The sequence below is a fragment of the Battus philenor genome, unplaced genomic scaffold (assembly GCF_028537555.1).
Source record: "Battus philenor isolate CCGP_79_NKW_IND1 unplaced genomic scaffold, ilBatPhil1.0.hap1 SCAF_8, whole genome shotgun sequence".
Lineage (NCBI taxonomy): Eukaryota > Metazoa > Arthropoda > Insecta > Lepidoptera > Papilionidae > Battus > Battus philenor.
This window is the reverse complement of record NW_027181748.1, coordinates 10,009,264-10,026,151: the sequence shown is the minus strand read 5'-3', so window position 1 is coordinate 10,026,151 and position 16,888 is coordinate 10,009,264.

The window sequence follows — 16,888 nt, the reverse complement described above, 5'->3', positions numbered from 1 at the left end:
AAATAAGATAGCAAATATAATTCCATTTGCTCGGTATTTTGCATAACTTGCGACTTATACCAATGAAATTTGATTTTCGAGAATTATGATATATTAGACTCTTATTAATTATCAAAAACCAATATTTCATATGGAATAAATGAATCTTTAAGAAAATAAAAAAAAATTAATTATGTCGTCTAAATCTTGTTACAATGTATTCTGTTATTGAGACAATTAATGACCCAGGCCTACCAATAGATCCATCTAATTATCTTTTGTGAAACCTATGGGCCACTTTACGTTCTTTGTATATAAAATTAAATTCGTCATCCACATCGAACATGTTATAGGAATGAAAACAATGCAAAAGCACAATTTAAACAAACATAAAATTTAATCTCATTCGTAGCGTCATTCTGCGAATAGTCTACAATTTTTTGATTGAAGAAAGTACCGGGTGTTATTTTAAATCCTGTTACAGAAAACATGGGTTTTATACTCATAAACCAAAAAAAGACAGTTACATGTGCATTATGATATTGTAATATAAATTAACAATTTATTTTTAAAACTCCTAAAGTACTCCTCTTTGAGATATTGTTTTTATAAAATGTTTTCTTTTGTACTACACCGCAGGCGTTCTTTCAAAGTCCATTTTAGTGACGCATTCAAAAGATAAAACAGGGATAAAGAAGAAAATAGCTACAAGCTTAACAAATAATAAAACATTAATCAACAAAAAATAAACTGCCTTTACAAATATTATAGTACAGACATAGTACTGACTACGATGTTGCTGATATTATAATCTTAATAAAAATTGTTATTTGCTGAAATATTAAGTGTCTGCTTCATTTTTTTTCTGCTATTGCGTTGTATGGTCCTTTTTAACTTTAAGTCTGATTTTGACAATGTAGTCGAAGGTGAAACACGCAGACTCAGTTGGTACCTATTCACTCTGACCCTGAAGAAACCAGAGTTATAATTCTCGAGAAATAATGAAGCCAGTAGATCGCGTTTTGCTAAAACGCGGTACATCGGTTCCGCTGTATAATTTCGATAGATATATCAATTTTTTTGCAATTATTAATATTATATTCAATTGTAAGATTTAACGTACGTTGTATATAAAAAAATCAAATGGGATTTTTTTAAACAAAAAAAAATCAATAATCCTGCGATTTCTATGTTATTTTTTTTAAATCCTTATGAGAACATTCGTTCAATATCATTGCTAAGAACTCCTAAATATCAGCAAAGTAACATGTTCGTTACGAACGGATACGTATCCTAACCCCCGTGTGTGTGATAGCAGGAAGTGACTCACAATTTATTTGCGTACCTGCTACCGTTTTTTATCCTGATTTATATTGGTCACACGAAATTACGCCTTTACTTTTTAGGCAGAAAAAAACTTTTGCAAATCTTTTAGAATAAGCCTACAAGGCTACCATGTAAAAATAAAATATTTTAAGTAACATTTACCCGATTCATTGCTAAATACTGTAACTGAAAATCATCAGCTTCATTTGATCAGGACGTTGTATTATTGCTCTCGACCTAATGACATTTTTCCGTAATTGGGAATTACGCTCTGTTTCTCAATTGCTAAATTTTAATTTGCAAATTTGACATTACTATTGTAACGCAGACCACATGTGTTAGCCGTAGATCACAGGACTTCCATGTACTTTTACAAATCAAAAAGCCTCTTCTCATTCATGTATACTATAATGTCTTTTATTAATAAAAAATAGATACTTAAAATAAATATTTGTCTATGGGTATGCATATAGTTACCAAAAACTAGTTTCTTATTTAAATATATGATCAAATGTTGTCAATCTTAGCCAATACTACTTTGTATAGATTATCATTTTAGTGTAACAATTACGTATTGATTAGTTTTGTCTGTTCAATGGTGTTGAATCAAGTGAACTTGTTTCTTCAAATATATTAATTTAAAATTAAACAACAATATAAATGTGTAGTAAAAAAATAAATATTTTTAAACATTGTTGAAACTTCCCGTAGTTGTACAAATATATAGATAATAAAAATTGTTACAGAAATGCAATTATCACATTTAAATTTGTTCTGCAACGTACGCATCGAAATAGAAATAACATCCCGCTTTATTGTAAATTTACATTCAAACACATTCGCTGGAAAAATATTTAATTATATTTTGCACACTTTTATTTGGAATGACCAAAACAACACAAGGGAAGGGCACGTACGAAGCCAAATATTTTATACATTTAGCTGACATAGTAGCTTCTATGCGTGTCTGTTTTTAATCGAATGACGTAAATTTCCTTTGTGACTTTTTTATTTGTTTCACATGAATTATTGCTTTACGTAACTTTGTGATGTTTTGCAACCTCCACTAAAACAAACCTTTTATTTTGCTGAGTTTGTAGATTACATGTTTTTGTTGCAGTGAAGTGTGTCTTTGTCATATAATGTTAACATTCAATTTAACCAATATAAACATTTAATATAATTATATAAACAACATGTATAAGAACCTCACCACCTGGTTTTTATTTCTTTCGCTATCGAAGTAGGAACAAATACGTGCACGGGTCGTTTCTCAATGTCACCCACAAAACGTGTATTGTGTAATCAATAAATAGTTAGTAAGTAAAGAGCTCTTAAAGGATTATCTAATACTGAACATTGCCACGAGATCGAAAGAAATGAGATCTGCAAACGAACCAAGGTTACCGACGCAACTCAAGGAATCCCTGTCTGTAGTGGCAGCGGGAAACATCACTCGAAACGTTCTCGAATGACGACCAATTGGTAGATGCGGCGTGGATACGCACCCCTGCTAGGCGAGATGTAGCAGGATAGCAGGGCGTGACCGGGCATCATCGCGATCCTTGAAGAAGGCCTGTGCCTTATAAAGGGCCTCTATTATCTGTTACAATGATCATGAAAATTGCATTCAATGTACCATAACTAAAAATCTAAAAGTAATAACTGCGCAGTCGTCTATATTTAAATATTGTGGCGCACAGTTATTTATTACAAGTTTGGCCCTTAAAACAGAGGCAGCTGATAGATGTGCCCATGTTGAGAAAAACACAGCGGCATATCTAAGATTAAATATCTGAAAGGTATCATCCATCAATCTGCACTGGACCCGCGTGCTTGATTACGGCTTTTCGTGCCCTCTAGGCGCGCATGTATCTTTAAAGCAAGAATATTAAAAAACTAATAAAAACAAATATAATCAAAACATATATTTTAATTGTGTATGGTGATTGATTACAGAAGTAAAACTTTAAAGCTCATTGTTGTCAATTAATTTATGTCACACTCTATTCGAAAATAAATGAATTATTAAGAATTAATAAGGTAAGAAAAAACATTTTAAAATTCGTGTTAGTGTTCGGATTTGGAATTTTTAAGTTTTTCTTTTACTTTTTTATAAAACTAGTGCTTTGAATACTTATGTTTGATTTCTATACGCCATAGCAATTTTCAGTTCTTTATTTTTTTTAACAATTCGGTTTATATAACCACTTCCACGTCCCTACGCTACGTTGTCATCCTCCTGTTATTTTGTGGTTCCCTTTTTTGAGGGTCTCTCGTACTTCTCCTGTCTTGGGTACACAGGGATATTATAACAATAACAATTCCTTCAGAGAATTCTAGTATCAACATCCTAATCTTTCTTTCCATCCTCATGTTTCACGCTAGTTTTTTTTTTCTATATATATTCTGATTTGTATCGCTAGTTGGGAGAGAGATTGCAGCTATTTGATACGGATCTTTTCCGCTTCTTCAGCTAATTTTTTTTATATATATAACTTATAATAAAGAAGTTCATGTTAGTAGGTTGGTATAAATTGGCAATTCGTTGTCGTAGCGCTTGTCAATTACATATTTAAGTGATTAACGGTAGAATTTACGATCCCAAGCTCTGAGAATGTGTTGTTGATGCTCACACTTACTTTCTGCAGCATGCCCCGCTGACGCGCTCGCTGCATTTGCTCAACGAGTTGTCCAACCGAAACGATTTCTTTTCGTTCTCGTTGACAGAGTTAACAGAGACCGTTTATAGTTTACTTATATTTAACAGAATTTACTGAAGTATTAATTACTTATACCTAATATAGTCTGGATACTATATGATTCTCTATACTACTGTGTTGTATGTAATCTGTAATCAATGGGGAGTGGAATATATGAAATATTTGAGTAGGTAAAGTGGTGGCTTTTTTCCCTTATTTTACATTTAAACCCAAGCAAAGCCTACCAAAGCAATGAATACAATGAAAATAAGAGTTAAAAACATGGATATTTCAATCCTATTAAATAACCTATTAATTTATTTACCCCGTTGTCTAAATTTTAATGATTTGTACTTATAAAAATGAGACTTGAATCGAATTTGATCGTAGTCAGTTAGTATTTGTTACTCTACGTGACTTAATTTTAATTAAATTCTTTAATAATTAACTATATCGAGTTTCTTATTAATATTACCATATTTTGTTTTCAAAATCTCAAATTCATTTTATTTTAAATGGTTGTTTATTTAGTTTAGATGTTTTCGAATTAATAAAACAACCATAGACTTGCTGTCATGGTAAAGTATATTACACGTATTTTATTTTTTTCTGGGCACTCGTATACGCCTTCTATCGTAAAGTTCTTTCCGTGTCCACACCTAAAAGTTTTGTGAACTCAGGAAAAAAGCGATCGAATGCAAAAGCTATCTCTGTCTTTTATGGTTTTGGTTTAATTCTCGACAGGATGCGTAATAAGACTTCAAAGGATCTACATTCCAAGCCGCTGTAAACTTGACGCATCTTGTTATCGTTGGTTTTAGGAAGCGATTTATCGCGTTACTTTTTAGGTAGCGGGCCTACTTTTAGATAATAGATATAGTCTCTGCACTATAACACTGTTTTTTCAAGGCATACCCAAGATTTTTTACCCATTTTTATTGCTATTGAAACTATTACTGTACTGTAATATTATAAACAAAAATTCCAATTTCCCGTCTTGTCGCCCGCATACCTGCGGCGTGGTACAGTGGTTTAGCTAGTTTTGTGGTTTAGTTTAGTTTAAATATATATGTATATATATTTTAATACACATATCTAACTCGGAACTTCATGGCTGACAACGTAGATCTCATGTGGATAAATAATACAGGGCTAGAAACGGAAGTCTTTATTCCGAGAAGTGGGTCAGGAAAATTTAGTACGCACCTGTTTCAAAACGTTTATTAAGAATGTCAGAACGTTAACAGAGAGCAAGCCCTTTGTAACGCTCTATTAAGGTTTTGACAGGTAACATTAAATAATTGATCATAATAAACAAAATTTACAATTTAATAAAAGTACTGTATATGTTGAATATGAACAAAATTTAATTGCACAGTTATTTTTAAATATCTAAATAGATTTTTAAAATTAAAAGTTGTAAAAAAATCCTATAACAGTGTACATGTTATATGAAACAATAAAGATTGAGAATGTTGGGTTACGAATATTTTTAAAGTTACAAAAACTCAACTGAGTTTGTTGTGAGTTTTTCTTAGATCAGAACGTATTCGGAACTCTCGTAACTTTAAATTGAAAGATGTGATTAGAGAGGAACTCAATATTCAGGATAATCTGATTCTAGTTTCTATCAAATTGGACTTTTGCTATCCTTGACGTATACATTACGTACAAGTATACATTGCGTATACATTACGTATACATACAAGTGGCCAATGTAAATAATTCTAAGTTAATAAGGTAAATATATTGTGAATTAATAAAAATATGTTTGAATGGAATACGTGAGTACCGACGTAGCTTTAAGATTTGCTCGTCTCAAGTGCCAATGGGCGAGGCAAATCGCTCGTAATATCAATGGCCGTTAAGGCTCCACTCGGTAAAACCGACCACAAAGTTAACATCGCGGATAGATGCTGGATGCAGGCAGCGCTAGACTGATTACTGTGGCGAACTTTGGAGGAGGCCTGTACCTTGCAGTGGGCGTCTATCGGCTAAAAAGTAGAAGAAGAATACTACAAAAAGTATTTTCATTTTCCCTTGACTCCACAAAGATTATTACAAACATGTGAACAATAAAAGAAGGCAAGTACTTCACTATAGTCTGACTTGGTATTAGTAATTAATAATAGAATATTAAATATTTCATATAGATTTAGAAAACTCTACTGTGTTGCCATTTCATTAACGTAAAATACGAATAAGTAGTTTGTGTAGAGTTCGTATGTAAAAAATATTTTAAATTTTTAAAAAATTAGAAATATATAGTGTAATAGGACTACCAATACTATATCTTACCATAGATTCTTTGTGAGAAATGAAAAAGGACCCTTCCTTCCGATCTTACTGATATTAGTCTCTTACACTACATAAATCGACTAAAACGTGCTTCGGTAAGGAATAAATTATTTGACAGCTGAAACTTAAGTACTTACGTATGTTTAATATATTAGACCGACGATTGTCGCAACCCTTTTTAAGTTGACACGCCCTACCCAAAGCAATTTGGTGCTTTCTAGAGCTACAGTAATAACAATTATATATTTATAGCACAAAATACACTTAAATGATACAAAATTAGGATGATAATAAATGTTAAAATTGAAATAAACGAACCAAGGTACCAATTAAATATTACCTGTGGACAATTATAACATTTAAACTAATTCACACCTAATTTTTAAAAAAACACAGCTTTGTTATCTATCTCAGCACCACCTTTAGCCTCATACTCTTGATTGGCATCGCCTTATAACTCTAACTTCTTCTTTTTTACTAGCCAATTTGAAAGAAAGTCTTTGTGTCCTTCCTTTGTAAGTAGTTTTATTTTCAGAAAGTAAATTTTTGAAACGCATAAAGAATCAAGGGCTGGACGTAATAGGCAGGAAGATATAAAAGATAATTACATTTTAATAATTTAATAAATGACATATGAACAACATTTCTATTTCGCGTTATAGTTACATTACACTTTCGAATTGTGTATGCAATTATCCCTCTTCAAGATTCGGGCTTAAATGTTAGCAATAAAACCTGTGTACCGCAGCGAATAAATCCTTCAAGCCGGATCTCATTATTACTCCCACGGGTCAATATTATCACTTACAGTGATATATAATCCGAGTTTACGGTTTATATGGTTGTCTTGGAAATGTACTTACGAATCGTTATTATTTTACGAAAACTAAAAAAAATTCTAGAGAAACCATTGATATATTTTGGAAGACTAGGAAACATATCCAGAATGGTTTTTTGGAGATTTTTCATGAAAATATGAAACATCTTCTCGTCCCTCAGTGCATAAAGACGAAGTTCTAAAACCAATGTGTTTTACCAGTGATGACTTACGGTCCAAAACGTGGTCTATCGCTTCGTGATTCATTGTTGAGCTCAACTAACCATGGAGAGGGCTGTGCGCGTGCACAGCCATTTCTATACGCGATCGATGAATGACGATTGACAAGACAAATGAAAGTAACCAACACAGCACCGTACATTAAAAAGGCAAACTGGCAGTGGACAAGCTAAGTAGCGCGCAGGAGAGTAGGCCGCTGCGGTCTCAAGGTTTTAAAATGGAAACCACGGACCAGAAATCACTCTCTGGTCCACAGCACACTTACGTTCAGGTTATTAGAAAACACTGGATGCAGGCTGCTTCAAACCGATTCTTATGGAAATCATTGGGGAGACCAATTTGCATAAAAGCACATCTTACAGCTGCAATGACGATTGTCAGTATAAAATTAACACTTGGGCCTCTTGGCGAAGTAGTCTTTATACAGTTAGCCATCATCTCTGTCTCCCTTCAACGGCGAGTCCGTTAGTGCCCCCTCTTGTTTCGTCCATCGCAAAGCTGGTCGACATCAATGATGATGTGTCTCCTTAGCATCTTTTTTTTCTTAGTTGTCCTAAGTATTTCACAGTTTTGAAGTTTTATGCTTCTTATAAATTTTATGCTTCTGGATAAAAGAGATATTAGTGCAGTACTGGATTGATAATATCCGTAACAATGATAAAAAAGAATGCTTCAGTAGTACATATACAGGAATCAATGCGCTTATGTTCTCTCTCTTTTACCGTCCATGGTTCTGCACCATAAAGCATTACTGGAGATACTAAAGATCTTACGAGGCGAGTCTTTGTTGCTTTCATCATAAAATGAACCACTTAACACATATTGCACATTTAAAGTAACTACTGTTAGTCTAGGTAATCTTTTAGTTAAAATTCATAAATGTTACTAATAATTAGTTTCTTTCGCAACGAAATATTGAAAGTTCAGTTTGACTGAAATATTATTCAATAACTTATTTTTATTAGTTCATAAATTCTTTGACTAAAGATATTCAAATCTTTATTGGACCCTTTTTCAGACTAAAACATCTGGAGAGAGACGTTTGTTGAAATATACCGTAAAACCGGTATAAAAATTCTCTTTAATTGACGAAGGTCAAAAAAACGCTTGCTATGGTAAATTCCTGTTTATACGGATATTTTGTGAGTAGAATAGTGTAGAGAGCCTCTTGAAAGTAGCAATAATTGTCCACGACGGCCAATTTATGTTCCGGGGTTTTTACCAACTCACATTCTGTTACGATGTTGATATTTGAACAGCTTGCTTTTAGATAACCGTTTGGTGTGTTTAGGGTCTATAATTAATTCAATCTCACAGAATCTTCTAGATTTTTTTTCATAATGATGAGATTTAAATATTATTTTTACCACAAATTGTTTTGACTTTATTTTTTATAAAATTTTTGAACTGCGGTCGCTAACTAGTCGTACTGTATGCCACAAAGGCATTAAAACTGCTATATGGCTGCTACGATCATGCCATCAAACGTCACTAAATTTATTAAATGGACGTGGATATGACAAAGCTTCACAAAATATAATTAAATTTTGTGAAGTTTTGTCCATACAAAGCTCGCTAAATCGATAACATACTATAAAGTTAAAAATTCACGACATTATTAATGAAACAGACTTCTCGCTAGACCTCGCTTTCCAATATGTGATTTTGATAAAACAATAATGCGTCTGTTTGCGTGGTCGGGGTAGATTTTATTATCATTTTTTAATTTTCATAATCTCCATGCTTGATTCTTAACATAAAATAAAAATAAAAATCTTGTATGCCTTTCATTATAATGAATGGAAAAAAAATAAGATTTTATTTAAAAATCCATTCTATTTAATATCTAATGATTGCCTTGCGAATAGCTTCTAATTAAATGTAAATCGCACCACGCTTCACATATTGTTTTAACCTCAATCAGGTAGAAATATCCTTTATATATCGGACATGAAAAATATCTTAGCTGGCTTTTAAAGGAACTTATTTCTTAATTTTTGAAAAAGCACCTTATTTTTTAAAATAATATTTTTGTATTGAACTGTTTTAGTGTCTAGAATCCAGCTTTCTTTAAAAGTCCAATACGACACAAAGCAGACGCGAAAAGCAACTGCTTTCTGCGAAGAAAACGAAGTCGGACCTTTTGGCTGGACATAATACGTTAAATCTCAGACGTGGCTCTGTAAAAAAATAAGGTAAAGGTGTGTATTAGCCATCTTGAGTACTTAAAATGGTAACTTATAAAGTTTTCTAATTCTGTTAGTGATGAAGTGTCGGAGTGGATACTAAAATTAACAATGCGAAAATATGTTGCGATGTTAATTTTGTATTTAAAATTTTTAGCCGTCTTGTGAATATTGCTTAAATTTAAAAAACCTTAATGACTTTCCATGTCCCAATTTAACGATACCCTAACTAAATTGAAATTCTTCCGACTTCAGCTAAGCAGTTCGGTTCGATATGCTCCGATTAATCAACAATTCAATTCTCAGCTTCGGTTACCAATTTCATTGTAGACGGCTTGATCAATCAGCGGAGTGCAGATGAAGGGAAGTTATAGTCTTTTGAGTGCTTTACTTGCGACTTTCAGGTTTTTTATCGTTAAAATTGGTGTGTAGACAAAAAGTTATTATAAATTTCGAACAACATGACATTTGTTGTCTAATTTCTTACCTTTATTGATGATATTTAATTGTTGCAAAAAATATTTATCATATTTTTGATGTTCTTAAATTTAATTACGACGTGTCTTCTTACAGCGCTCTGTAATTTTATTTTATAATCCTAAGACATTTGCCAGCAAGTTTAATCTATGAAAATTATCATCACTCAAGTTAATGAAACTATTTAAGATTAGCGTTGTCATAATACAAAGAATGTCGGACCAAAAAAAAAATTAAATTGCATTTACAACAGAATTCTGTATAGAGAAAAACGAAAGTGTGAACGTGATATAATTTTCTGGTATTTCATAATATTTGAAATGTTTTTTACCTTATTCCTTGAACTGCTATTATTTTCCTGCGAAAGAAGCCGTAACTTTAAACCGGGAGTTGGCGATTAAATTTGTAATATTTCTCAGTAATTGTTGACTTAGAGTCACAAGACAAGTTCTTATAGGTATTCAATTAATGGAGAATTTTTATACCTCTATTAAATTAACAATGTGTATATATATATATATATATATATATATATAATTTAATACATAATATTTAAAAAAATTAAAATATTGTATAATTTTATTATTGAATAATTATTGGAAATCTGTAAAAGAAGCCTATGACCAGCAGTGAACGTTTTACGACTGAGAATATGTTAATGATGACTTCTTGCGTGTAAGCACACTCGAAAAATGTATTATCTGCGAGTGATTATAATTATAGTAGTAGTATGTATATAGTAACGAACTAACGGTCCCGTATTGAAGGAAATCTCTAGTTTTACATAAACAGACTTGACTTGTCAAGAGCAGGGAAAAAGCTGCCGCGGTATGCTGAATCACAATGACCGTTCTACTTTCACTCGTAGAGTCCATCGACGTGGACCATTTCACATTCGCCCGCTTAACATTAGTTATCTAATGCTTCCACTGTATGGTGAATCAATACACCTTTACTTTCATCGTCCGGGTCGATTCTTCTTTACTCATTCGGTTCAATTTTTCAGTATCTCATACAGCGATAACATTAAACTCAGAACTTTACTTTGAAGCTTAGTAAAAAATACTGAGAACTATATACGCTAATAGTATTATCTGATATGAAACACCCTTGCATTTAGCTCACAGTACCGAATTTCACCAAAAATGAATAAAACTGTACATTTATCCGATTATTTTCTAAATAGAACACAGTTTTTTATACATCTACTTATTTGAAAATCGTTATATTTATTACAGCTTAATATCGAGCAGTCATAGCCCAGCAGTAGAGGACTGAGAGTTGCGATTGCAGGTCGCAGGTTCGAATCCCGTGATATATACTTATATACGATTTACAATTTGTGCATTAATTATATGGAATTGCTACTGCTCACAAACAAGTTTTCAGAGGAGAGGCAGCTTCCTCTAAGTACCATAATGCTACACTGCGATCGCCATTTCACCAGCCAAGCGTGGCGATTTCGGCATATCCCCTTAAAGATATATTTGGGGGAGGCCTATGCCTCGGGGGCGACTGTGACCCGAAACGGCTTATATTTATTACACGTAAATGAGTCTTTGTTATTCGTCTTAACGTTACAATTACACTGGTATACCCTAACGTCTTTAATAAATCAATATCAAATTTTATTAGAATACTCTTAGTAAATGATCGATGTATTTTGGACGAGTATTGATGGTTTCTGTAATCAAATATCGTGTTTTTCTATTTACGAATTCGTGGGATAGAACGTAACAAAATAAATATATTTTATATTTTTTGTACTGTTTAAATAAATATGTTATAACATTTATGGCGTTTCGTAGAAAAACTTGCATAAATACCGACAAAATATCTAATGTTTATAAGGTTTTTGTTGAAAAGTTTGTTGTCTAACAGATAATAAGGATTTCACAAACGTAGTTTCAATAAGAAGTCTAATGTCACTCATCGAAATAATTATATCAATAAATTATTGCATGTCAAATTTTGGGGAAACATAAATATACTTTTAATTTCTTAATTGTACATCTCGATCGCGCAATTTAACATCTTTGGATATTTTATGACCCGATATGTTAAAAACCGTAAAATCTGCAAAGTTATTAGCAGAATAGATCCCACATTTTGGGAATAAAAAACTTTAAACAAATTGCCTTACGAAGGATCTTCCTTGGAAGTTTTAAAGGAAAGGATTAACACTTTCAGGTACGTCAAAAATTTATTGATTTTCCAAAAAGTTCTCCATTTAATATTTAATTTAAAAAATATATATATTAGTACTGCTAACGACCCCCGACTCACCTCAAATACACATAAATGATACAACATATGAAGGATCTAAAACCATGTAAAAATACTTTAAGTCGTTTTATTTAATTAATTTTTTCATTGCAATACACTTACGTAATGTTTAAAACTGTTTGTCAATTATAATTTAAATTTTAAATCAACATTTACTTATTACGTACAGATATATATATCATCTGTAGTTTTTTGCCTATTTCAGTGTTCTTTTGAAATAGTATGCACTGAGAAATACCATACACAAATTTCTTGTGATACAAAATTCCTTTTAATACAATCTTCCGTTCATATCATGGCAGTTTCATACAATATACCATAAAATGTCGTCATTTAAGTAAAGTAATAATCGTTCTTCATTCACGCTTTAAACCAAATACCATCATCCTTTCAGTCACAGTACTTTCATTCCTTTGCGAACTTCAGAATTTTAAAGTCCCAGTGCTACATGTCCAACGTCACGTAAACTAGTCAATACGCTGTGCTATTTGTTACCTTTTTTTATTCCTTATTCGATCTCCTAAACAAATCCCCCGATAAGAATCGCGAGCACAGCCCTCTTCATGGCTTATTGTAGCCAAATTAGAAAGAACGTTTTATTGTTGTAAGTCATTACAGATTACAAACATTGATCGCAGACCTTCGTCTTTAGACACTGAGGGATGTTGGAAGAAAGATATTTCGTAGAACGAACTTAAATAACATATACGATTTATTTACAAAGTACTGGTACTATTACTATATATGTAAAAGTTGGCGACAAAGTCAGTATCAGGAAATTAATTATTCATAACATTTATTGCATTTAGAAATCGTTTGCTCATTTTATCACAACGCGGATCAAAATTGCTACATTGTAAATGTGTGCGCACCCTTATTTATGCTGATATTAGAGCCATTTTGCCTATTACTGAAATTGAGTCTTTCACGTTAGATATGAGGAAAAAATTTCGTTTACGTTGTTTAAAATTAAATAGCATGTATAGGGCTCTATAGAGTAAGAACCATAACATTGTACAGTTACTTTCAAAGATGTAATAAAAATACCTTTTTTATATTGGCAATCGGGCTTTACATTAAACTTCATTAAAACATCTTTCATAGCTTTCTTTGTACTCGTATAAATAAAACAGCTATATAGGATTATTTCCGCATTAGTTAAAAATTGAACTGAACAGCATTCTCAAACCTAATTTTTAAAAATTAACTACGTTTTATCTAAGATTACTGTTTCCTGCCAATTTTAAGACACTTTATTAATAAATTTATTATTGATAAATTTGAATTAAAAAAATACACTCCAGATATTTGCACAGATTTAAATTTACCGAGGACAAATATATCTCAAAAAATATTGAAATAATAAACATTTTATTTCCTTCATACGATTAGCCCACTCTTATAAAATTATTGTATTATAAGTTTTTAGCAAATTACGTAATTTTGGTGCTAGTTTATTTACGTATTATTATAAGAATTAGTGTCTTACTATAATATCATGGTTGTGAATGTTTTGAAAATAATTACTTACTTTTTAGATTATAAATTTGCGATTAGATTCTGTATCCGGGAATACCTGGACTAGATTTTTGAGAGACTTTTGAAAAATTGCCACTTGACGTTAAAATAAATAAAACAGATGAATATACTAATTATGTACAATTGTTTTACGTTTTGTAATAACAAAAACAAACTATCTGCATTACACGAGTTGCGATAATAATTTTTCTGATTTCTCGTATTACCATTACAGGTATAAACGACCATGTAACAGCGGTTACACGACTGAATTATTGTTATTTTTATTTGTTTTAAAATATCTTTACGTTTTTGCATAATTAATGTTAAAATGTTTATGTATAAAGTTTTATTAGCGTTATTAACTAATAACAATGAATCTCTTAATTAATATGGACACTAACAGTTTTAGTCATTGGATATTACTTAATAATATATCGTTAAAAATGTATACTTCGACTATTTTATGCATTTAATAATATAAGTAACCGTCTTGTTCTTCTAGAACTTTGTAAATGTTATGTACAAGGAAGAAATATTCATGCTTTTAAATATTGAACTACTCTAAAAAAACTAAGCATACTGTAATACAAAAATTCTTAATGGTAATAAAATTATTAAGTCTGAATAATGATTGACAATTAATCAACAGCCTTTCGCTAGTGTAACCGATTGTCGTCGAGTCCAAAACATCCTTGAGTAGTGACCTGGAGCCAGAAGACGGCGCGGGCATGGCCCCACTAGGTGGACTGATGACATAGTTAAGGTGGCGAGAAGTCACTGCATGCGGACAAGAAGACTGATCATCATGGCGATCTTCAAGGTAAGCCTATGCCTTGCAGCGAGCATTTATCGGCTGAAAATAAAAGTAGAAGAAGAATATGTTTTTTAATTAGATAAACATGGTTACTACTTCCAATAACGACCAAACATTCTTCACAAAGTCCATAATTTGACGAAGGACAGTATAAATAAAGATCTATTAAAATTTAATGGAAAAGTTGTTGTATATTTATTAGATATTTGGATATATGGCTAAAAGCAAAAATAAAAGCATGTCACAGAGTTATTTTATATAATACGATTTTAAAGGCCAATTAAAGATAGGCAGGTTTTAGGCTCTGTGTCAAAAATGTGAATGTGTTAAAAATGTAAAAAGTCGTACTTATATCAAGTTATATGTCCATCAGCTCATTGTGTTATCCACCATTACCTATAACAACTTAGCTTTGTTACTTTCGTTGAAAATAAGATAAAATATTAGTGCACCGAAATTTTAATACAATTCTCGACAAGTAATTTTGTATTTTTCATAAATCGAGAAGAATCGACAAGATATATAATTATTCAATTATGACTATGAATGTATTCATACATTTTTATAAGTATTTATATATTGATTAATAAATTAACAAAGTCCTTCGTCTACTGCTGGGCTTTTGGGACTTTACCATAGGCTTCCAATAAGATCTGTTGGAAGCATCCAATATCTTTCGACGACATTATTGTCAATAATGTATTAAAAAATAAAAATATTATCTATTCGTTACTCATTAAATAAAAATTCAAAGGAACTTTGTTATATACTATAATTATAGCGTAATGTACGTATAACGTAACATAATTGTTTATGTCATACTTAAAAAATAAATTATCAACGTTAAACAAACACAAATGTCATGTTTGCAGATATATATCTCTGCTGATCTGTGAAATATTAATACTAATTTATGATCCACGAATTGAGGTTCGCTGGATGGTTAAAAGGGATAACCGATTTCCTATGTCATAATTTATTCTGAATTGACTTGACAGTTAATTTGAGATCATGCTATAAGTAAGCTATTTTGATTATTATGTTACCGTCCTTTTGTATAAATGAAGCAGAGACAATAAACTCTCAAATATATATAAGGTGCTAATCTTTGAGTTAGAACAATTCTTTAAAATATAGAAAAATAATCGGTTTCTTTATTAATATTTACAACTCACATTTATCGTTAGAAGTTTAATTTACCGTAGGCTATTTACACATGTGCTACTGTTGCCCCATTCCTTGGACCATTGGCGTTCAATTAACTTGCTATGTGGAGCGGAGAATGAAATATAAAAATGGCAGTATCGATAATGGCCGTAAAATTCACAACAAAATTTTATAGCTTTCCAATGGACGGCCATATTGCTTGTACTCGACGAAAATTCCAGGTAAAAGCCATTCGAAATTGTTTATTAATGACGATATTAAGCTTTAACTGTTTATTACCACATTCTTCTTAAGAGGAACGTGTTCAAACTTTTGAACTCATAATTCAAAAAAAATTTTGCCTTAATTATTAATCCATGAACCAACTTAGATAATTTTATTGTCTAAACTTTCACACGAAATAAAGATTAATTATCAATCAAGTTTAAATATAATAATTAAATAGACCTCTCTTTGTTAAACTTCGTGTCACAATCCATCAAATATCTTAACTATTATAAATAAAAACCGGTAATGAAAATTTTGAATTTATGTCATATATCATATAGTTTCACTATTAAGTAACCTTCGAACTTAATTATGACTTGCGTGCTCTAATAAAAGAGACTGCCAACAATAATATATTTTTTCTAAAAAAACATCGTTAAAAATAACACTACATAAACTAATTCAATGTGATCTTAATACAAATGCCTAAATGTGATCAGTAGTTAGTCAAAAATCAGAAATATAATCTTGACTTCAGCTGCAGGTCGTCCACTGGCAGACACAAGCATCGCCAATAAATTTATAATAAAATCAGTTGGAAGCAACTTGCATCGATATACATTCTTAACTGCACGTATACCTACTACTTATAATCACAGCCAAAAAACATCTATGGTATCTTTTATAAGCTGCGAGTTCTGTAGAACAAACATGATAATCCATGGTTTTATTTATATCTCCTTTCCTGTGTAAAGCTATTACTGCAATTCAATTCTTTTTAATAACATCTTTATATATTATACACCTTATAATTCCTATTTTTAACCTAGGTGTTAAAAAGGTTACATTTACATTATTTGTACAGTGG